This window comes from Puma concolor, chromosome C2 (assembly GCF_028749965.1).
Source record: "Puma concolor isolate L17-30 chromosome C2, mPumCon1.1.hap2, whole genome shotgun sequence".
Lineage (NCBI taxonomy): Eukaryota > Metazoa > Chordata > Mammalia > Carnivora > Felidae > Puma > Puma concolor.
In genome coordinates, this window is record NC_141675.1 from 152,843,437 (window position 1) to 152,867,916 (window position 24,480).

At 45.1% G+C, this 24,480-nt stretch overlaps 1 protein-coding gene across 2 annotated transcripts in view; it reads right to left on the minus strand.

Annotated features, from left to right (window-relative positions):
* The window catches only part of KCNJ6 (potassium inwardly rectifying channel subfamily J member 6), a 276,710-nt gene extending 253,869 nt beyond the window's left edge, over positions 1–22,841 (minus strand). The window contains exon 1 of one of the 2 annotated variants that reach the window (XM_086675967.1): positions 22,269–22,841. The gene's annotated coding sequence lies outside the window, so the exon portion shown is untranslated. Of the gene's footprint in view, positions 1–19,956; positions 20,380–22,268 lie in introns of those variants that run through there. The other variant, XM_086675968.1, reaches the window with a different exon arrangement.
* Between the last annotated feature and the right edge of the window lie 1,639 nt (positions 22,842–24,480).

Below are 24,480 nucleotides of genomic sequence, written 5' to 3' on the forward strand. Positions count from 1 at the left end.
TGCTTCCGGTTAATGTTGCTTGAGTGGTCAGTGAATGAGAGGATTAGAGATTGCCCTTTACTTTAAAAAAAATTTATTTTTTGACATTTATGTATTTTTGAGAGACAGAGAGACAGAGCACCAGCAGGGGAAGAGCAGAGAGAGAGGGAGACACAGAATCCGAAGCGGCCTCCAGGCTCTCAGCTGCCAGCACAGAGCCCGACACGGGGCTCGAACTCCCGGACCGCGAGATCGTGACCTGAGCCGAAGTCGGCCACTCAACCAACTGAGCCACCTAGGCGCCCCTGAGATCGCCCTTTTCTCAGGCGCTGGTAGGATGCAAACAGGTGCAGCCTTCTGGAGGACAAGAGCTTTCAAAAAACCTGCCTACCCCTTTACCGGGCAATTGCATGTATATATTTATACTAATACATTTGCATACATTATGCTAATACAATTGCATGTATATATCTATACCAATGAGACATTCTGATACGGTGTGCACAAAGATACGGTGTACGTAGGATGTTTATAACAGCAGTGTTGACACCAACGGGAAAGGAAAACAACCCAACTGTCCGAAATAAAGGATGTAATAACTACACAGTAAATGTTTTAGAATTATTTAACAGTGCAGCCATGATAATGACAGTCTATGTTTATTCAGCAATGTTGAGTACTTCTTAGGTGCTGGGCAGCGTTTGTAACGATGGCGGTATACTGGCCCGACAGTTAATTTTATGTGTCAATGTGACTGCGCCCTGAGGTGCCCAGATTAGATATTTCTGGGTGTGCCAGAATGAAGGCAGCCTTTGAATCAGTGGACTCATGGGGTGCTTGGGTGGCTCAGTTGGTTAAGCGTCCGACTCTTGGTTCCGGCACATATATGTATATATTCCGTATCTTTAGAGAACTCTAATATGACCAGGAAACAAAACAGACAAACACAGTGCTCCCAGGGAGCTTATACTCTCTTAAGGGAGACAGAAAATAACCCAAATCAACATCTAATTTATGCAGCAGGTCAGGAGATAGCAAATAGTGGGCAGGAAATTAAATCAGGGAAGGAGGGCACATTGGAGAGGGGTAGAGGACCTGTGGGGTGACAGATCCACGGAACGGTAACGCGAGCCCTCCCTGAGAAGGTGGCAATTGCCATAAAGATTCTGTAGAGCAAAGGGAACTTGGAGGAAGAACGTCCGGACGATGGAAATAGCGAGTGAAGAGGCCTGGATAGGGAGTGAGTACCTATCACGTTCAAGAGCAGCCAGGGGCCTCGGCGAGGTGGCTGAGGGTAGAGAGTGAGGCTCACATCAGAAGGAAATGCAGCCCAACAAAGCTACCAACACCCACAAGTCACTGCCTTGGAAAGAAGTTAAGGATGTGTTAACAGCAAAGAAAGGCAGGCAACCCAGCAGTGTAGAAGATGATCCAATTTTAGTTAAAAACCATAAATAAGCCCATATTTTTACTGTATGTGCTGTTCCCTTTCCTTTCTCCCTCCTTCCTTCCTTAACTTCTTAACTTCCTTAACTTTCTTGACACCTGCTTGACTTCCTGCCTTCCTTTTTTTTTTTTCTTAAGCTTCCTTCAATTTTCACATTTTTCTACATTGTACTTAGCTTACTGGTGCAGGAAACAGATGAGAAATGCCCAGGAAAAAGAAATGGACTGTCAGATGCTCTGATTTGGGCACACATCTCAGGGTTCTTTTCTCCCTCTTTTCTTACTGACAAGTGTCCCTTCCCCCTCCCATCACTATCTGAGATCTCTCTCTCTCGTGCTAAGGGCTTAAGGCCCTACTCAACGTTTTCCATTTCTTTGCCAACTCGATGGGGTTTTCTTGTCTTTTCTCATGTCATCGGTCATTTATAAAATCTTGGGGGTGCTGTGGAAGCACACAGGGATTTGATCTGTTTTGTGGCTAGCACAGGAGGCACAAATGACTCTACCCTGTGCCTAGAACTGGGCACGGGAAGAAGCCAGGAGGGGTGGGCAGCGTTTGTCACTTAAGTGCTCTGTTTACCGCCCTCCACGTACCCAGCGTCACTTTATTTTAGCAATACCAACCGCTCACCTGGAAACTTAATAACAAAAGAAGGGACTTGAGTCCAGATTCCTTACGTGAATAAAGGAACGTGCTAGAACAAGACTTGTACATTACAAGAGCTGGAGCAGTTGAACAAAGGTTACAGTTTCTCACAAGGACACCCAGGGTCCATCCTAAGAACCTCCCCATACTTCACCGTAAAAGGACAATCTACTTTGAATTGGCTGGGGGGAAAAAACCAAAAACAAAAACCTCTAGTATAGTATAGTTTAACAATTGGTTATTTTAAGGAAATCGTATTAATTCAGTGACAGAAACTGGAAGTTTATTTGATTGGTTAGATGACTGGTGGATTGTCACTAAATTCTCTCATCCCAGCATGTTCTGTGGGTCACTATAACCACCCTATCATCTTCTCTACCAGCTGCTCTAAAACCCAAGTTCTACACACTTTACGGGTGGGTTATCATGGACGACTTCGGTGTTGTTCTGGTGGTTATTCGTGACCACGAATTTCCAGGAGAGATGTACTTTCTGATCTGGGAACCCCACATAATAGCCATGATCACCCCGTGCCCAACGTAACCCCTCTGTTCTCCCCACAACGGCCAAGTTCCGCAAAGATTCGGCACTGCGAATTGAACATAAACTTCACTCATGCACACGAGAACGGAGAAGCCCATTATCTCGATGGTGCACACGAAAGAAACCATTTCCCTGAAAAACAAAATTCATCGACAGAAAGGGATTTTAGCTCATCACCTTGATGATTTTGGTGTCTTGTAAAAATGATCTTCACTCATTCTGCGGTTCCGGATCTGACCCCCAGCTCATCTTGGGCTGAAGTGGGCCAAGCCAGTGATGTTATTCCTGGACTGAGGCAGGTTCACGTAAAGCCCATTTTCCGCGTTCCCTTTGGTGGGAGCTCAGTGGCAGCTCTGGGTGAGGGACAGGTGCTGAGAGGATTCACCTAAGACTCCACGTTCCCCTCGGCCTCCATTCCTGCCGGTCGGAGCCAGGCTCCAATCCCCAGCGACTCCCATCGAGGCATAAATGGGTTTTGCTCCACGGGCAAAGAAAACGCTGCAGCGCGACATCCGTGACCACGAACGACTGTCAGATGGCTATCAAGCGACACGGGTTTTGCAGGCGGCGACAAAGAGCAGCTCTCCCCTCAGCTCGGTCACTGCCGCGGGGCTCACCCGGCCTCCCTCCCCGCGTGTGAGTTATTTGCCGGAACGGCCTCGACCCTCCGCACCTGGCCCGTGGCCTCGTGCGATCCCTCTTGTTCACGGAGTGTGACGTTCGAGCTTTCTTTGGGCTGAGTCCATCATCAGCCTGGTCTCCCGGCTCATGAGTGATCGGACTCAGCACCACTAGCGGCACGACCGAGGGACAATTTTTCTATGGCCAGTTCACTACTCTGGGCGGGTTCCGGGCTCCTTCCCTTCCTGTCAGGGCCCAGCAGTGTCCTGATCCCAGGGTTTCCGCTCAAGTCCGCCTGGCCCAGAGCCGCCAGATCAACATCGACCGTGTATCCTCCCCCCGCCCCTGATCAAAGCAGTTCGCTCTCAATCATCTATGACCTCAAGTTCCACGCCCAAGGATGGCTCTCCGTTTTCTCCCCGGACAGTACCTCTGCCCGATGAGCCCTCACTGCCAATGCTCCCTGGGTGCACATGGGGTGCTTGTCCGGAAAACCCTTCCTTTCCCATTTCCCCGCCAAAACCCTACTTCTCCCAAGAGAAGTTCCACCATATCCTCGGATGATTCCCTACCGACACCAGCCTGTACTTTAAAGTCCCGCACTCTCTTGTTTGATGCTGTGCTTTTTTGTGTATTATTGTTTCGATGACACTCTTGTTTCCTTCAAGTCTAATGCCTCTGAGGGTTCGAGTTAAAACCTTCTTTTCTTAATTTATTTTATTTTTTTTAAGTTTATTTATTTACGTGGAGAGAGAGAGAGAGGGAGAACAAATGGGAGAGGGGCAGAGAGAGAAGGGGACAGAGGATCCAAGGCAGGCTCTGTGCTGATAGCAGAGAGGCTGCTGTGGGGCTTGAACTCACGAACCCATGGGATCCATGACCTGAGCTGAAGTCAGACACTCAACTGACTGAGCCACCCAGGCAGCTGACCTTCTTTCTTTTTTTTTTTTTTAATGTTTATTATTTTTGAGACACATATGGAGTTAGAGAGAGAGAGAGAGAGTGCAGGGCAGGGGTAGAGAGAGAGGGAGACACAGAATCCTAAGCAGGCTCCAGGCTCTGAGCTGTCAGCACAGAGCCCGACAAGGGGCTCGAACTCATGAACGGTGAGGTCATGACCTGAACCCAAGTTGGACACTTAACCAACAGAGCCAGATAAGTGTCCCTATTTTTTTTTTTTTTTGAGGAAAAGTTTTTCCTGTTTCCTCTCAGTCTTCTCGACACAGTAGACACTCACGCAAGTTGTGAGTGTTGTTGAGTGTTGTGAGTCAGTCTTGTTGACTGACCTGTGCCAAGAGCCACGACGATACAGGGTGTAGCCATTAAAGGTTAATTTCCGGCAATATGTAGGCGGTCAAGAGACGTTTCAAATAAAAGCAAATGTGACATAGCTAATTAGTCTTCACTTGACTGCATGGGGGTCCGCTATGATAATCCCTCTATTCAGTGTTTGTAGTGTGGCTTTTCTCGAGGGTACACCCTTCTCATTCACCGATAGCGTCTTTTATTTGAAGGATAATAGATGAGACTCTTAATTTAAAATAAGTGCCAGGGAACTTCTGCATGGATTAACCAGAATTCCAGAAGACTGAGCAGTCTATTTATACAATGGCAGCAACAGAGAAGCTCTTGCTTTGCGCCCTAATCTTCATCACTTAGGGTGCTCTGTGCCGGTTTTATCGGCTGGAACAAAAGCCTATTGTGTTTGTCTTTTTCCTCTGGGCTGGGGAGTCCAGGTCAGGTCTGCTCGTGGGGTGGAGGACAAGGGCAGGCCTGCCGTCTTCCAGCTGCGCGAGGCCCCCCAGCAGAGCACCCTCTCCCTCTTTACTACGGGAAGAAGCCTGCCAAAGGGGGCAGAGTTGAGAAAAAAACCTAAGGCAGGGGTTCTCGAACGTTCCCGGCGCCTCAGAATCTCTGGGGGGTGGTATTCAGGTGGTCGGCCCCAGCCCCCCCAGAGCTCAGAATTCACCGGGTCTGGGGTGGGCTCGAGAATGCGCATTTGTAACCGGTTTCCCTGGTGACGCGGCTGCTGCTGGTTCAGGGACACACTTTGGGAACCGCTGGCCTCGAATGACTTCTGTCAGCTCTGATGCTTCTTTCTGCCCACAGAGAGTGACTCATGGTCGGAGAGGAGGCAGGAGTGGCGCTGGTTTGGGGCTCAACACTCCTCAGCTGCCGATAAGAAAGTGAGCCGCCTAATTCAGCCTCTTTCTCAATGAAGAGATCCCTTCTATGACAGCTCACCTATTATAGGCTCTTTCTACGGCTCCCTGTCGGTGTCGCCTCTTCTCAGATGCTTCCCTGCGGTGACGCTGGACGCACCAGGAGGGCTAAGGAAAATTCAAAGCAGTGAATATACATTTAAGGGATTCCCTGGTGAATACCTCGGGACGCAGCCCAGAAGGAAGACATCCATTCCTTCCTTGCCATTACGGAAACTGGATTTTTGTCAGAGTGGGGATTCTATCCTATCTTGCACGTAAGAGATGTCCACAGATCTGAAAGGCACTCTGGCTGACGGGTCATGGGTCAGGACTCTGAAAAGAACGTGAGGCTATTTACAAATAAGTTCCGAGCGCTGTGAAAAGCCTCCGAAGAGCTATTCCTTCCCCTGTCTGTTGACCGAAGGTAGAGTTGTATGGAAAATATAAAGCAGGAGGGAAGTCTTTCCCCTGCGTGGGGAATTTGACAGACTCGTAGCTTCGTCCTGGGGTCACTCTGCTCCAGGCTCGTTCGCGGTGACCGCGCGTTTCACGTACGGGCCAAAACGTCATTTGGTGGGACAGGACTCATTTCATTTACAGAGAGCAATGATAGTTCCCCAGTAATAAAGTCATGACCTCGTAGAGTGCCGAGGTCCAGCGTGACGTGTTGACAGACACGGAAGACGGTCACTGCCGTCAGGGGGATTGCAAGCCCTTTGTGTTGTGGGGACTTTAAAACACATGCGCTCCAACACCATTTCCTGGCTCCTCCGGCTTCTTCCTGCCTTCCAGTGGTGGGGAATTCGGAGCCGGGCCAACAGAGAGGGCCGGCCACATTGCCACTTCCCAGCTGTGACTACAGAAGGGTCTTCCTTATGGGTCACTTTGTAGCTTCCGCCACTGGGTCCTAGTTGTATTTCTTAGAGTTTAGCGGAACCCTGCTAATCCCTCCCTTTATCTTAAAATATTGTATCAGAATTCCTGAAAAGAACTGTCATGCCTCCCCACCCCCACGTGTTCTGTAGGGGAAACACCCCCAATTCCTTTGTCTATTCCTCACTGATTGCCCTGATTCCCCCCTTCTGCAGGTGACTGAGTTGGGTTGTGCCCCTTTTAAGTAGAAATGAAAGGAGGTAGCAGTGAAATAAACCCGCTCCTCAAAAACACTCTCTTCATTTATCAGAAGCTCCACTCTAGACATCAGTCACTTTAGAATGGCAAGACATTTATTTATTTATTTATTTTCTTTATTTATTATTTTTTTTTAGTACTCCATTGTACGGCTTTACCAGTTTTTTTTTTTAATATGAAATTTATCGTCAAATTGGTTTCCATACAACACCCAGTGCTCATCCCAACGGGTGCCCTCCTCAATGTCCATCACCCGCCCTCCCCCCCCGACTCCCCATCAACCCTCAGTTTATTCTCAGTTTTTAAGAGTCTCTTATGGTTGCGCTCTCTCCCTAACTTTTTTTTTTCCTTCCCCTCCCCCATGGTCTTCTGTTAAGTTTCTCAGGATCCACATAAGGGTGAAAACATACGGTATCTGTCTTTCTCTGTAGGACTTATTTCACTTAGCATAACACTCTCCAGTTCCATCCACGTTGCTACAAAAGGCCACATTTCATTCTTTCTCATCGCCAAGTAGTATTCCATTGTGTATATAAACCACAGTTTCTTTATCCAGAATGGCAAGATATTTAAAGCGTTCAAGAGTTCTTTAATCCAGTATAGCTGCCCCATGGAAGGATATATAGTCACTATTCCAGGTTGGTAACTTTGGGTCCCGCGTGCGTGGACTGTGGCTTCGGCACCATGCTGGAGGGCAGGGAGTGAGGGTAACTGGCAGCATCCTGTGTGGTCGTCGTATTCCTTCCGGCTCTTTGTCTCATAGCTCTCTTGTATATCTCCACCTAATATTCATCTTGTCTAGACTGTAAGTTGAGCATTAAAGTTGGTGTCTCTCCGGGTGGCTCAGTCAGTTGAGCGTCCGACCCTTGATTTCAGCTCAGGTCATGATCTCACAGTTCGTGCCCACGTTGGGCACTGTGCTGGCGGTGTGGAGCCTGCTTGGAATTCCCCCCCTCTCTCTGCCCCTCCCCTGCTCTCTCCCTCTCTCTCTCTCAAAATAAATAAACTTTAAAAAGTTTATGGTGTCTCCCTTCCCGTGAAAAGGGGTAGACTTTAGTTTCCAAGGGTACCCGCTTTCTTCGAGGCAGGCAGGAGTTCTCAAGGGCTACTTACAAAATACGTGGTCTATTTTGAGGAAAACACAAACTATTGTTAGATTAATTCGCCCCAAACTTAGAGCATGGGTCTACCCTATAGATGTTTATGTGATTCGAAACAAATTGCAAATTACCAGTCAACGGCAAGTTCGAGAGGTTGGAAGACAGCATCTAATTCTTGAGTTTTCTTCAACACAACGTGGGCGTAACGGTCAGGATTAGACGCTTGCACTCCAGCATGGGTCGTGAGGTCAGTTTTTCTTCTTTGTGTCTACTTTCATGGTTCAGCTACCAAGCGTCAAACAATATGGATTCACTTCTCTTTTGTAAGCATCAAATACACTCATTCCAAAGTCAAAGATCCCAACTAATTTCTTAAAAACAAATACACCGCTGAAGAATGATTCAAGAGCTCAACAAAATACCGTTTCCGCCAGGGATCTTTCCACCACCGGGACAGATCATTTGCCCCGCCCCCTTTATTCCTGACCTACAATAGCTGTATTTCTTTGATGCCAGACATTTGTATTAAAGCAGCCAAATGGGTATGTTTGATATTGGATACGTATCCAAAGACTCTAGTGTGCTTACACTACCAGTGTATTTCCTCCCGGGAGCAGAGCTGAACTTGTCATTGCAGTTAGGCGAAGTCACAGAGTGTGGGCAGAAGTGATATACGTTACTTCCAAGGCCCGGATCATTAAAAATCTCCTGAGTATGGTCCCTGTATGGCATCAGCCAATTAGATTTACGAGAATGAGAAATAACCTTCTATTTTGCTAAGCTGTTGAGATTTAGGGATTTTCTGTTACAACAGCTATCTAATTAATACGGTTTACACGGCCGCACAGAGGACCGCATTCAATGACATATTGTAGCAAACGAATGACGGCATCTATTATTCATAAAGTGGATACTCTGTGCTGGACATTGTGCCAGGAACCTTACATTATCACATTAATCCTCATAACGTCTCTGGGGTGGACGCTATCATTTTCATTTTATAGACAGGCAAACCCAGAGCTTAAAGTGGATCAAGGTCACATAATTAGTGTAGTGGAGTATGTAATTGTCCCCAATTATTCATTTCCCTCTTTGTAAGAAGATTATACATCTGCACCTGTTGCTGTATGCAGATGCTTCAGTGTGGGATAAATATGTGTCTCCATCTCATCGGCCGTTGACATGGACGCGACACATGACTTGTTTCTGGTCCACAGTCTCCGAGCGCATAACTTGGGCCATCCCCGAGCAGGACTTTTAAGGGCCCTGGCTTACTCTGGCATTCTCCTTGCCCTCTGACGCTAGCATGGAATGTCCCAGATCAGACTGGTCCTTCAGCTTGGACCCCAGAACAAGGAAGACACGGGGTGGCGGGCCCACAGCCGACCAGCGAAGGTATGCAGCCCGAGGGGGAAATCAACATCTGTCTTGTAAGCCACTGAGATGCTGAGACCTGCTGTTACCGCACCGACGCTAGCTAATACCTAAAGCTTGATTCAGATGCAGTCAGTGCCACGCCAGGGTCTGTGCTTTTCATCACTGAATAACGCCTCCCAGGCACAATGTCACGTTCACACACATTCTGGTTGGACGCTATGAGGAGAATGGAAAGCATCCTCAAAAACCAACCAACCAACCAACCAACCAAACAACTCCATTCTCATCCAGGTAGGAAGAAAGTAGATGTCTGTAAGTTTAAAGAGGCAACTGTCACAGCAGCAGGATTTGAACTTCATTTATAAAGACTTGTCTCTCACGTCGCATATATGTTCAGATTCCGTGCCCCCAAACAACTGCGGGCAGGGATATGGATCCTTTTACCCATAGATTCAGTTGCTGGTGAATTTTGTAAAGTGTTCACGCTAGAAGCCATGTCTCGGTGACTAGGAACGTGACTGGTGGTGACCATCAAAAATCGTTCACCGAACGAACCACCAGCGCCATATGGTTTCTGGTTCTCAGTACGGCCACAGAGAGGAAATGTGAAATACGAGACTGAAGGGGCCTCGGGGGCTTAATCTGACCAGCATAAATCTGTAAAGACATGAATTAAGGTGCCGTTTGTTTAAAATGTGGAATTAACTTCAGACATTGCAATTGGAAAAGTTGATTGATGGCCTGAAGGCATCTGGACAGGATGAAGGTTTGAATGGTCACTTGAATGCCACGCAAAATCATTCTCTCAAGACTTATTTAAATAACCGTGCAGCTCAGTAATAAATAAAGAAAGAGATATCTATAATTGATTAGCCGGTATGGTTAGATCAAAGCTACAGACAGTTTAGGGAATACGGAATGTTCTTTTTTAAGATGACATTGTCCTCAGAGGATAGGGTCCAAGATGGCAGCATGGGAAGCCTGTGAACGCATCTCCTCCCACAGACACATCAAATCTACACTTACATATGGATCCTTTCCCTTTGAAAAAGATCTGAAAACTATAGATGAGCTGCTCTCCACAACAGAGAATAAAAGGACCACATTAAGATGGGACGGAGAGGCGGAGACAGTCTTGAAAGAAACCCCATCCCTGGAGCAGCAGCACACAACAGGGAGGGATCTTACCAGACAGGTGCTTCTTTCTGAGTGAGAGTTTGGTGCCCCTCACGGGGCACCCTGGCCTCTGGGATCTGCGCCAGAAAGACAAGCCCTCCGGATGTCTGGTTTGGGCAACCAATCAGGCTGATGTCCGGAAGTCCCAAAGTGCTGTGGGAAACAGATTCCCCTCTTGGGGGGCTGGGGTATGGCTTCACCCAGCAAAAAAAAAACAGCCGTTTGAAAAGTACCTAGATTATATGTGAGGGGCATTCATCCGTTGATCGGAGGCATCTGCTGCAGGGGCAGGGGCACAGCTGAGATGCTCCGGGAAATGGAGGTGCTGACACCATTGTTATGCCCTCTGTCTAGCCTGCTTGTACAGCCAAGTGAGCTTGGACAAGGCGCCCTCCCGCTGACCGGCTTGGAAGGGCAGGGTGAGCCGCTGTGTTGCTCGCTGAGACTGGAGGGTGGGGGAGTTGCAGCGCTCCCCTGCTCCCCGGCTGGGGCTGGCAGCCCTGGTGGTCACAGGATTCCCCCACTCCTAGACCAAAGCCAGGGCGCACACTCAGGCGAGACACTCTCTTGCTGCACCGGCGCAGATCAGACGTTTTCCCACTACCTTTCCGAAGCCGGTGAACCTGCCCTGCCCCCTGCCCCCTCCAATGGCCTTGTTAAAGCCAGAAGGCCCATTCAACCCACACAGGGGACACTCTTTGATCACCCGGCTCTAGTGGCTAAGAGAATTGACATTCCAGAGCTCCACAGGACCGTAACAAGTAGAAAGATAGCTCTTGGCAGGCCACCACCCCAGGGCACAGACAGCAGACACACACAACCTCAGTCTTCCTGTGAAAAGGACCTGTGAGGTCGGCCGCCCAACCGACCGAGCCACCCAGGCGCCCCACGGCCCAGTTTTTATAACTGCTGCCCAGGGGAGACCTCCAGATCTCCTGGCCTAGAGGCCAACACGGATTATGCTTGCAGTCCCCCAAGACTGTATATCTTTGCATAGTGTACAAACTACTGCCCGAAGATCTGGCTTTTAGTCGCCCTGCAACTAGGTGCTAAACAGATTCTGCCCCCCCCTCCACCTTAGAACAGGCTGACAGGTCTTGGCACGTCTTCAACGTATCGATAATAACTTAGGCAGTTTAGACAATCACAAAGTTTCAAGAAACAACCATGAGTTAGGACAAAATCGAACAAGGTTTATCACCCATACAAGGACAATTCTTCAAGCCCGAAAGAGGTAGCTGTGTGGCCTAATACACAGACACAGAGTCAAGCAAAATGAGGAAACAGAAATATCAAGGTTATTCAGACTTGAAGGAGAGAGAAAGAATTTACCAGATAAGCAAAAGCTAAAGGAATTCATCACTACCAAACCAGCCTTACATGAAATCTTAAAGGGACTTCTTTAAGCTGAAAAGAAATGGCGCTAATTAATAATAAGAAAACATATGAAAGTAAAAACCTTACTGGAAAATGTAAATATACAGTAAAAGCAGTGGATTGATCACTTATTAAGGTACTTAGGAGGTTAAAAGACAAAAATAGTGAAACGAACTAAAACTACAATAAAGTTTAAGGAATACATAAAGCAAAAAGATATAAAAAGTGACATCAAAAACGTAAAACATAGAAGGAGGAGTAAAAATGTAGAGTTTTGGAATATGTTCAAATTTAAATTGCTATCAACTTAAAATAGACTGTTTTATACATAGTATGACATATGTGAACTTCATGGTAATCACAAACCAGACACTTACAGTAAGTACATAAAGGTAAATGAAAAACGAATTTAAGCATAACAAGAAAGAAAACGATCAAACCACAAGGGAAGAGAGAAGAAGAAGAGAGGAACTATAAACACAACCAGAAAACGATGGACAAAACTGCAGTAAGTACACCCTATCAATAATTACTTTAAACATAAATGGACAAAATTCCCCAATCAAAAAAGTGGTTGAATGGATTTAAAAAAAGATATCCATATGCTACCTGTAAGAAATTCCCTTTAGAAGTAAGGATACAAACTGACTGAAAGCAAGAGACGAAAAAAGATATTCCATGGAAATGGAAATGACAAGAAAGCTGGCATAGCTGTACTTCTATCAGAAAGAGATACAAAAGACAAAGAGAAGCACTACGTAATGATACAGGGGTCAATCCAGCAAGAAGATAAAGCATTTATAGATATATATGCACCCAACTTAGGAGCACAAAAATAAATGAAGCAAATATTAACAAACGTAAAGGTAGAAATTGATAGCAATACAACAACAGTAGGCAATATTAACATTCCCCTTACATCAATGGATATATAACTCATCCAGACAGAAAATAAACTGGAAAACATTGGCCTTCAACAGCACATGAGGGCAGATGGACTTCATAAATACAGAGCAATTCCATCCAAAAACAACAGAACAGACTTTCTTCTCAAGTGCTCAAGGAACATTCCCCAGGTTAGACCATTACATTAGGTCACAGAAATAGTCTTAATAAATTCAAGAAGACCAAAAGAATAGTGAGCATTTTTTGCAACCACAATGATATGAAACTAGAAATCAATTACAAGAAGAAAGCTGAAAAATCTACAAATACATGGAGATTAAACAATGCGTTCTTGAACAACTACCGGGTCACAGAAGAAACCAAAGGAGAAATCCAAAAATACCTGGAAGCAAATGGAAATAGAAATACGACATACCACAGTCTCTGCAGCAAAAGCAGTTCTAAGAGTTGAATTCATAACAAATACAGGCCCACCTCAAGAAATCAGAACAATTTCAAATAGACGATTTAATTTTACATCTCCCGGAACTAGAAAAAGAAGAACAACCCCCCCCCCCAATTTTGTAGAAGGAAGGAAATAATAAAGATCAGAGTGGAAATAAATGGAATAGAGACTAAAAAGACAATTTAAAAATCAATGAAACTAAGAACTGGTTCTTTGAAGAGACAAACAAATTGACAAACCTCTAGCTAGACTCACCAAGAAAGAAAGAGAGAGGGCTCAAACAAATAAAGTCAGAAATATAACAGAAGTTACAACTGATACCACAGAAATGCTAAGGATCATAAGAGACTATGAAGAATTATACACCAGTAGATTGAACCGCTTGGAAGGAATGGATACATTTCTAGAAATGTACAATCTTCCAGAACTGAATCATGAAGACACAGAAAATCTGAATAGACTGATTACTGGTAAGGAGATTAAATCAGTAATCCAAAGCCTCCCAACACAAGTCCAGGAACAAACGGTTTCACTAGTGAATTCTACCAAACATTCAAACAAGATTTAATACCTATCCACAAACTCTTCCAAAAAACTGAAGAGGAGAGAAAGCTTCCATACTCATTTTACAAGTGCAGTGTTACCCTGAGACCCAAACCAGACAAGAACACTACAGGGAAAGAAAATTACAGGGCAATATCCCTGATGAATGTATATGGAAAATCCTCAAAAAAATTAGCAAACCAAACTCAGCAATACATTAAAAAGGTCATACACTAAGATCAAGTGGGATTTATTCCAGGGATGCAAGGATGGTTCAATACCTGCAAATTAATGAGTGTGATACACTACATTAACAAAATGAAAGATAAAATCATATGATCATTTCGATAGATGCAGAAAAAGTATTTGATGAAATTGAACAACCACTTATGATAAAAACTCTCAACAGTGTGGGTATGGAGGGAATGTGCCTCAACTTAATAAAATCCCTGGGAATAAACTTACCCAATGAAATGAAAGACCTGTACATCAAAAACCATAAGACATTGAGGAAATAAATTAAAAAGACATAAATAAATGGAAAGATATTCCATGCTCATGAATTGAAAGAATTAATACTATTAAAATGTCCACACTACCCAAAGCAATCTACAGATTCAATGCCATCCCTATCAAAATTCTAATGACACGTTTCACAGAACTAGAACAAATAACTTTAAAATTTGTATGAAACCACAAAAGACCCCAAATAAAACAATCTTGGGAAAGAAGAACAAAGCTGGAGGTGTCATGCTCCCTGATTTCAAACTATACTGCAAAGCTATACTAATCAAAACAGTATGGTATTGACATAAAAACAGGCACATAGATTAATAGAACAGAATAGAGAGCCCAGAAATAAATTCACACATATGTGGTCAATTTACAACAAAAGAGGCAAGAATATACAATGGGGAATCGACAGTCTCTTCAATAAAGGGTGTTGGGAAAACTGGACATCTACATGCAAAAGAATAAAACTGGACCCACTATCTTACACCATATGTATAAAAGTCAACTCAGATTGGATTAAAGACCTGAATTTAAGACCTGAAACCATAAAACTTCTAGAAAACATAGATGGTAAGCTCCTTGACATTGGTCTTGGCAATTTTTTTTTGGATCTGTCTCCCAAAGCAAGGGTAACAAAAGCAAAAATAAACAACAGAACTACATCAAACTGAAAATCTTATGCACAGTGAAGGAAACCTTGAACAAACTGAAAAGGCAACCTACTGAATGGGAGAAGATATTCACAAGTCACATATCCAAGAAGAGGGTAACATCCAAAATGTATTTAAAAACTTATATAACTCAATAGCAAAAGCAATCCAATTAAAAAAAATAGGCAGAGGATCTGAACAGATATTTTTCCAAAGGAGATGTACAGATGGCCAACAGGCATGTGAAGAGACGGTCAGCTTCGCTAATCCTCAGGGGAATGCACGATGAGATCTTACTCCATGCCAACCAATGACTAGTTCAATAAGACATAAGTAACTAGTGTTGATGAGAATGTGGAGAAAAGGGAACTCTGGTGCTCTGTTGTGCGAATGCAAATTAGCACAGCCACTTTGGAAGACAGTACAGAGGCTCCTCAAAAAATAAAAAAAAAAGTAGAACTACCATAAGACCCAGCAATTCCACTAGTAGTTACCTATCTGAAAAACAAAATATCTAACTTGAAAAGACGTACGCACCCTTTTGTTCATTCCAGCATTATTTACAAAAGCCAAGATACGGAAACGACCTCAGTGCTCACTGATAAATGAATGAATGGGGAAGATGTGGTGTGTGTGTGTGTGTGTGTGTGTATTATATTATATGTGTGTGTATATATACAATGGAATACTACTTAGCCATAAGAAGAATGAAATCTTGTAACCTGCAAAAAACATGCTAAGCAAAATAAGTCATACAGAGAAAGACAAATGCTGTGTGATTTCACTTACATGTGGAATCAAAAAAACCCAAACCTGGCACAAAAACAGACACATAGACCAATGGAATAGAATAGAAACCCCAGAACTAGACCCACAAACGTATGGCCAACTCATCTTTGACAAAGCAGGAAAGAACATCCAATGGAAAAAAGACAGTCTCTTTAACAAATGGTGCTGGGAGAACTGGACAGCAACATGCAGAAGGTTGAAACTAGACCACTTTCTCACACCATTCACAAAAATAAACTCAAAATGGATAAAGGACCTGAATGTGAGACAGGAAACCATCAAAACCTTAGAGGAGAAAGCAGGAAAAGACCTCTCTGACCTCAGCCGTAGCAATCTCTTACTCGACACATCCCCAAAGGCAAGGGAATTAAAAGCAAAAGTGAATTACTGGGACCTTATGAAGATAAAAAGCTTCTGCACAGCAAAGGAAACAACCAACAAAACTAAAAGGCAACCAACGGAATGGGAAAAGATATTTGCAAATGACATATCGGACAAAGGGCTAGTATCCAAAATCTATAAAGAGCTCACCAAACTCCACACCCGAAAAGCAAATAACCCAGTGAAGAAATGGGCAGAAAACATGAATAGACACTTCTCTAAAGAAGACATCCGGATGGCCAACAGGCACATGAAAAGCTGTTCAGCGTCGCTCCTCATCAGGGAAATACAAATCAAAACCACACTCAGATATCACCTCACGCCAGTCAGAGTGGCCGAAATGAACAAATCAGGAGACTATAGATGCTGGAGAGGATGTGGAGAAACGGGAACCCTCTTGCACTGTTGGTGGGAATGCAAATTGGTGCAGCCGCTCTGGAAAGCAGTGTGGAGGTTCCTCAGAAAATTAAAAATAGACCTACCCTATGACCCAGCAATAGCACTGCTAGGAATTTATCCAAGGGACACAGGAGTACTGATGCATAGGGGCACTTGTACCCCAATGTTCATAGCAGCACTCTCAACAATAGCCAAATTATGGAAAGAGCCTAAATGTCCATCAACTGATGAATGGATAAAGAAATTGTGGTTTATATACGCAATGGAGTACTACGTGGCAATGAGAAAAAATGAAATATGGCCTTTTGTAGCAACGTGGATGGAACTGGAGAGTGTGATGCTAAGTGAAATAAGCCATACAGAGAAAGACAGATACCATATGGTTTCACTCTTATGTGGATCCTGAGAAACTTAAGAGAAACCCATGGGGGAGGGGAACAAAAAAAAAAAAAAAGAGGTTAGAGTGGGAGAGAGCCAAAGCATAAGAGACTGTTGAGAACTGAGAACAAACTGAGGGTTGATGGGGGGTGGGAGGGAGGAGAGGGTGGGTGATGGGTATTGAGGAGGGCACCTTTTGGGATGAGCACTGGGTGTTGTATGGAAACCAATTTGACAATAAATTTCATATATAAATTAAAAAAAAAAAAAAAAAAAAAAACCCAAACCAACAAAACTCAGTCACACAAATACAGAGAACAGATGGGTGGTTGCAGGGGGTGGGGGTGGTTGGTAGGAACGAAATGGGGGGAAGGGATTAAGAAATATGAACTTTTAGTTATAAAACAAATCAGTCATGGTTGTATAATGTACAGCGTGTGGAATATAGTCAGTAATATTGTATTAATTTTGTGGGGTGACGGACAACAACCAGACTTATTATGGCAACTGCTTCACAATGTTCACAAATGTCAAGTAACTATGGTGTGTGCCTGAAACGAATATACTATTGTACGTCAGTTATATCTCAAATTTCACTTTATCTTATTTTTAAGTATTCATTTATTTGTTTATTTATTTTGTGTGAGAGAGAGACAGAGCGAGCGCACAGGTTGGGGAGGGGTAGAAAGAGAACAAGAGAGAAACCCAAGCAGGCTCCACCCTGTCAGTGCAGAGCCCGACACAGGGCTCGAACTCACAAACTGTGAGGTCACAACCTGAGCTGAAATCAAGAGTCAGATGCTTAACCGACTGAGCCACCCAGGTGCCCCTATATCTCAAATTTAAATAAAAAGGTGACACCGTCCTTCTTTATTTGAAGGAAATAACTGTGTTATTAATTAGTGCTAGTAAAGTGATATCAAGTATGTGTATATTCTAGTACTTTGTCAAAAGAGGGTAAGAATACCATTAGAGTACTAACTGCTATCATGATAATCTCTTCTTTGTATAAGACCCTAATCATTTCTAGAGCCAATTATTTAAAATACATTTTAAAATGCGTTATCCCAAATGACTGCATTTTATCTTTTTTAATCTCCTTAAACCCTCAAACTACAACTAAAAAAAAATCTTAATTCAACAAATATCTCGATGATTTTTCAACCTAACTACCAATTTCCCTTTAATTCATATTACTAAATTTAATAATTCTGAAAAAATCCAGAGGGACTCCACTCTTTTGATATTTAAAATGACATTTGAGGGGCGCCTGGGTGGCGCAGTCGGTTAAGCGTCGGACTTCAGCCAGGTCACGATCTCGCGGTCCGTGAGTTCGAGCCCCACGTCGGGCTCTGGGCTGATGGCTCAGAGCCTGGAGCCTGTTTCCGATTCTGTGTCTCCCTCTCTCGCTGCACCTCCCCCGTTCATGCTCTGTCTCTCTCTGTCCCAAAAATAAATAAACGTTGAAAAAAAAAATAAAAAAAATAAAAAATAAAAAAATAAAAAAAAATAAAATGACATTTGAAAATAAAAAATAGAAACAATAAATGCCATCTAAATAAACTATAAATCCAAACATGTTACACTTAAACATCTCAATTCCACAAACCTTAAAGTCTTGATACAATGAGTTAAAAAACAAAACAAAAACACAAACACAAACAAAAAACCTTGGTTTTAAAAGTGTCATTACTTTAGTGCTGGTAAAAATACAGGACAACGCTAGCCTTTTCCCCAGCTTCCTTCCCCTTGTTTCCACTCTCTCTGGTCTATTTCCCTCACTAATCTGCATATTGCTTACATACCATTTGTTTAAGGAAGAGTTGTCGAAAAAGAAAAGAGCCTCACCCTGCCTGCTTGCCCATTTTGGTAAAGAAGCTTCATCGTATTTTCATGAAGATTCACATAGTCAAGATTCAACCGTTGGGAAAAGCAATACTTTCTACCCATGAAATCAGCGAATGGGGTTAAGCTTCAATAAGGGTGTATTTATGTATTTTTCATTGCCAATAATTTTTTCCTTTTGCTCATTCAACAGCTCTTCTGATGTCTTGTTTTATGTAAAGGCAGAGATAGTTTGTAACAAGATGGGGGGAGGATTTGAGAGGGAATGAACACATTTCTATATACTGAAAGGCAACAGCCTATGTAGATCCTTGTATTAAATGGAGACCCGGATCATAAAAGTTAACATATACTATTTGATGATGTTCAGGAAATGTCAGGGTAAGGTGACAAAATTATTTTTTAAAAAAATTATACAAAGTGCACAGGGATAAAGATTAAGTCTCCTTAACAAATCTTACTTGAAATGGGTAAACCAATTATTTTGGAGTATGCCATTGACTGCCATCAGGGCATAATGATGCTTTGCTCAACAATTAGCCACCCAGGAAGAAAGCAAATCCTAGTTTGATAAATTAGCACCAAATATACGAGCATAGAATCTACCAGAATCTTTAGATCATTGGTTGAGTAATTTCCTATACCTAGATCATTTACATTCCCATCTTTTTTTTTTTTTTAACTCACAAGAGAAATTGAGCTTTAGAACTCACCAGTACATTACTTTAGAAATGATCTTTTTTTATGGAATGATCTATATTTTTGTATGGATTTATCTCCTAACTAATCTCGACTTCTCGTCTACTGATAGCTTCAGATGGCACAAAGCCAGGATACAGTTGTTTTAAGTGCTAACAGTACTCCATGCACCACTTCTCTCCACTTTAGGCAGCAACTCTTCTATAAATTACATCATGGATAAACTTAGCAATATCTATCAGGAATGGAAATGGAAGAAATCGTGTAACATCTCACCCTTTGACCAGGTTTATAATAGACTGCTTCTGCCTTCAGTCGAGATCGTGAAAAAACCCCATAAAAACTGGAAGGTATAAGCACACTGCTTTAACCAAGTCCTAAGTGCTCTGCATGCGTCCCCTTTAGAAAGCAATGGCAAGCTTGGAAACACAGTTGGAAAGCCCAGCAAAGAAAATCAGGATTTACCTTATTTACCTTCATAGAGAACAAACCGGAACCAGCTCAAGACTAAACCAACACACGTGAGTATATCCTCAAAAGAGAAAAGCAGCCCAGTGCATTGTAAAGGCGTTATCAGTTATTTCCCACCAGTTGTCAGACTTAGACTGGGCTCTGCAATTCAAATTGTGCCTTGGAACAGCTGGATGCTACTCTGAAAAGCTGTCTATTAGAAATGCGATTGCCACTTTTCTCTACTATTTTTCCTCATCAGTATTGGCGGGCGTGAGGATCTATGACCAAAGATGAGGACAGCAGGACAGAGACCAATTTTGCCCAAGGTGAAGGCAGAATGGCGAGAGAGACTTACCTGCTTTCACTCAATGGATGCTGAAATGGAACTCGGGTGATAATAAGTCCTCCCCTCTTGCACAGTTTCCTCCTTGTTTCCTATGCCTGCAACCTTGGAAATGTAGCTGCCCTGTTCACATCCTGGCTTAAAGATACAGTTACCGCATCTCACCTCACTAGCACACTTACTTCCCTTTCCTGGAGCTCACTGGCTCTTTTTTTGGAAGAGTCTGTCAGGTCTGGATCAAGAGTAATTTATTTCTCTACCTCTGTGGTCTCAGGACCTCTAGACAGGATTTGGTTAACTGGTATCTTGCTGACAGGGTGCTCCTACAGTCTTTCTGTCATCGAAGCCCCATTCAAAGTGAAGAGGAGAGTGACAGGGTAAGAAATGAATGGATGCTTTTGAAACCAAAGGGACTTGGTTGAAACTAGGCAACTCTCATCAAAGACTGATCCAGGGTGTGTGAGTGTGTGTGTGTGTGTGTGTGTGTGTGTGTGTGCGCATACCCCCTTTCTCCCCGAGGACAGGGTCATTCTCCATTCTTCGTTCAGCTTGCATCTTTTGCTGTTTTAGTGCTCTTGATTTTGAATAGTTACTCTGATGCACCGCCATGCGTGAAATGGATGATTTGCAAGCTTCTCTGTCCCACGCAATTCTGTGGATAATCAGATATCCAGATTCTGCACGGGCAAGAGAATCATTCCTTTATAGAAAGTGATTGCTCCTGCCACCAAAGGAGCTGATAGTGTTCCCGGGGCAGCCAACTGGGAGGTGGGAACCTGGCTTCTGTGCTCTGGCCTTGGTGCTGAATTCGGAACCTGCTGCCGGAACCATCTCCGTGGCCTCTGGGCAACTTTGGGAGGTTTGAGAGGGTGCCGGCCAGTTCTGGCAGCCCCCTCACGGGTCGCCGGCAGGAATTTGGGCACAGCCGATTCCCTGGGACCCTCCAGAGGGTACGCGGCTGGCTTATTTCTTAGCCTGAAGCGGGGAAAGTTTTGTCCAACGCATTTTTGTAACTGGAGCTGCCTTCTCCCCTCCCACCTGGGTCGCCATGGAGACTCAGCTCTTTCTTTCTCCAGGCAAAATGGGCGAAGCTTAGTTAGCAGTGCCCTGACTATAGCAAGCCCATTTTTCTTTCTAATCAGCTCCTGGGCATCCCCTTCCTCTTTTCAGCAGAAGAAAGGTAGGGCAGGGTGAGGAGCTAGTAAGGATGTGGCATTGCACCCTGCATGGTGGGGGCTGCCTAGTACCTTCAGACTTTGGATAAAGGCAAGCAGGAGGCACTCTATAAACATATAATGAATCTCCAACTCCCAAACACTGGAGTTTTCTCTCTCTCTCTCTTCCTTTTTTGGGAGTGGAGGCGGGATTCTTTGGAAAATTCTGGTATTTTGTTTCTCCATTAACCTCACCCCATTTCTGTGGCTGTTTCTATTAAGACATGTTTCCTCCTTAAAAGTCTCTCCATATTGAGGCTGGTACAAGAGATATACCTGTGGATCGACCCAAGGTTTTATTGGGTTTGGGGAATACTAATGTTATTTCTGTTAAAAACTAATTCAAGCTTAATGTCTTGATGCAAATGAAAATATACCCAGGAGGAAGCAAGTCAGGGGATTTGTCCAATCCCTAAATGCCATAAACATCTCATTTTATCTGAAGGGGTTTGCTCTCTTTCTTTTTTTCTTTTCTTCCAATTACAAAACAATTCAGTTCACTTCTAGGGAGAAGTGTTTGTAGCCATCATATCATACATTCCTGGTTTTACTGATAGAGAACAGTTAGGACTTATTGTTTCCCATTCTCTGCCTGTTTCTCCCCACCCCTCACTTTTCATTTTCTTCCTTCTCATGTTCTCTGTCTCCGTCTCTGTCTCTCCCTTCTATGCAAAAACGAACACGGATACAGCTTTCCATAAAGACAATGGGCTTTTCCCAACTGGAAATGACTACACCGCAAGCCGCCCCTGCCAGTTAATCAGTGCATTTCTTCTTTGCCAATGGATGTTGAAATGATGTCTGCAATAACTGACTGGGTTTCTCTGAGCCCAGGGCATGCAGACCCCTCCTCTCCCCGCCGTCCCCCCCCCCCCCCTTGCGAGTTTTCAGTTGCTAATGAAAACCATATGAAACAGATTTCCCTTCTGTTATGTAACCGGCTTCTCCCTCGCCTTTCCCTTGACTTGGGCATCATGTTTCTCTCATCAGCGTGGAGCATGCAGCGGCGGCGGAGCCTGGGGAGGGGGAGGTGGGGACCCGCGGGCACGGAACGTTTTGCCCAGACTGATGCCAGCTTCTCGCCTTCGAGCAACTCAGCGCACCGCTTACCTTGTTGCGGACAGGGTGGTTTCACTCAATCATGATCTCCTCTCTTGGAACGGAGCAAGATTTAATATTTCACTACACGATGGATGGTGAGGGGAGAAAATTTAAAAAAAAGAAAAAAGAAAAAAAAAAAAGAAAAGGAAAGGAAAGAAAAACTGGAATCAGGTGGTCAAATTTCACACCAGCCCCGGGAGGCTATTAGGAGACTCCATTCTCCCGGCGGTGCCTCCAGCTCTGGGTCTGGCTTCCCGGTTCCCGCGGATCCCCACCCCTCCACCCGCCCAACCTCTCCGGCCAGGTGCGGCCGTCTGCAAACTGGCTCCCTCTGGCCGCGAGCGGAGAGGAGGGCTGGGCGCGGGGTCAAAGGAGGGGCGGAGGGGCGGAGGGGTGTGCGTCGGGTTCGGACGCGGGCGGGAGACCCGGTGGAGGGAACGGGGAAAAGGCAAGAGTGGCGGAAAAAAAAAAAAATTCCCGGCTGGGAGAAAAGTGATGGGCCACGCAGGGAGACGTCATGAAAGCCGCAGATTCAATGATCGCTCCTCAATTCCAGCGGACTGGCTGAGCCCCGCTGGCCGCGCACGAACCGGCGCGGCTGCGGGGATAAAAACGAGCGCAGCGCCGCGCGCTGGAGAAAAGCGGCCACACAGTGTGTCCCCGAGAGGCAGGGGGTGGGGACGCGGAGGGGAGGAGCGGGAGGCCGGGAGACGCCCACCCGCCTCCCACACCCCTCCCCGGGTGGGGGTGGGGGTTGGGGGACACTCCGTCGACCCCTTCCCAAGCCAGAGCCGGCGCGAAAGCCACCGAACCAACCCCCCCCCCCCGCCACTCCAAGATGAAGCTGCAAAAGTGGGGGCGCTCCACGCTGGGGGAACCTTTTGGGTTCAGCCTCCGGTTCCCACCTTCCCTGCTATGTCACCGAGTAAGTTATTCCTGGAGAAGAGCCTGGACAGCAGCAAAAAGCCGAAGCTCGGGGATCAGTTTTTGTCTGCTGCTTGGAGGGGCTCCGTCTTTTGGGTTTTGTGAAAGCGGGAGGAAGAGGGGCTTGTCTCGCTCTGGGCTGAAATCAAGGAGTCCGCCTGGGCGCAGGAGCTGGGCGCGCACTGCCCGCGTGGCCAGGAGGGGGCGCCGCGAGCGACTGGGGTTGGGGGCGGGGTGGGGGGGGGGGGGGACGGCCGAGTGGAACCCAGTGGAAGCCCCGCCCGCTGCTTCCTTCAGTCCGTCCTGTCCACAGCAGCTGGGGTCGCTGCTGTTGCCCCATCCTACCCCACCCTGAGGTCTCTTCACAGGCACTGGAGACAAAGAAAGGGACCGTGACCTTTCTCATGCATACCTCGGCTCCCCTTCCAAGTTGATTTTGTCAGGATTTGGACTATTGCCTACTCGATCCCGTCCTTTGATTTCTAACTTGCTTTGTATGGTTATTCCAGGGGCCGCCTCACAATGCTCCCCTCTGCAGCCCTTCTTTTTCTTATGGTCACCGTCAACAATATTTCCCCGTTTCCAAAGCCGTTCCACAGCTTGCCGCGACCTCTGCGCAGTCCACTCTTTTATGCCCTCTTTCCCCTAGGGATACATCGATTGGCCACTAAATTTTAAGAGCAATGACGACCATTCACTGGTAATTGTGTCATGACTGTTTCATAACTGGCTGTTCTTTTGCAACTTTACAAAGCGGGTTTCCTTTCACAAGGCGTGGAATTTCTATCTCCAAGGGGACGACCCTATTCCAGAAAAAAGGGTTGATGGAGACCTCTTGTTTCCAAGACCGTTTTATTCCACATTTATGCATTCTAATTACACAGCAGTTCAGCTCTTCAAGAATGCTGTCTGCTTTCTAAAAATGACTGGTGTGGAGAGGTGTTTGCCTTAAGTTGCATCAACAGTTATATACAAATCAACCGGGTGGCCTGTGAGCTCCTCTTTGCTGCTGATTTTCCCTGAGAGGTTATCATCTCACTGGCTTTCCCTTGGGGTCACAAATTCTGCATACGGAAGATATTAGTATGTGTAATACGTGATTTTTATGCTCCACAGGGCTTCCCGGATCTAGTCCTTGTGTTAGAGATAAAGATAGACAAAAGACAAGTAGACTCAACAGTCCCTGAGGAATCCTTGAGCAAGTCTGCAAGATGCAGGGTTTCGGGGGACACAGCCTTAGAGCCTTAAAAGAACAACTCACGCTGACTGTAGTTGCCTACAGAGCATTCTTTGTCGT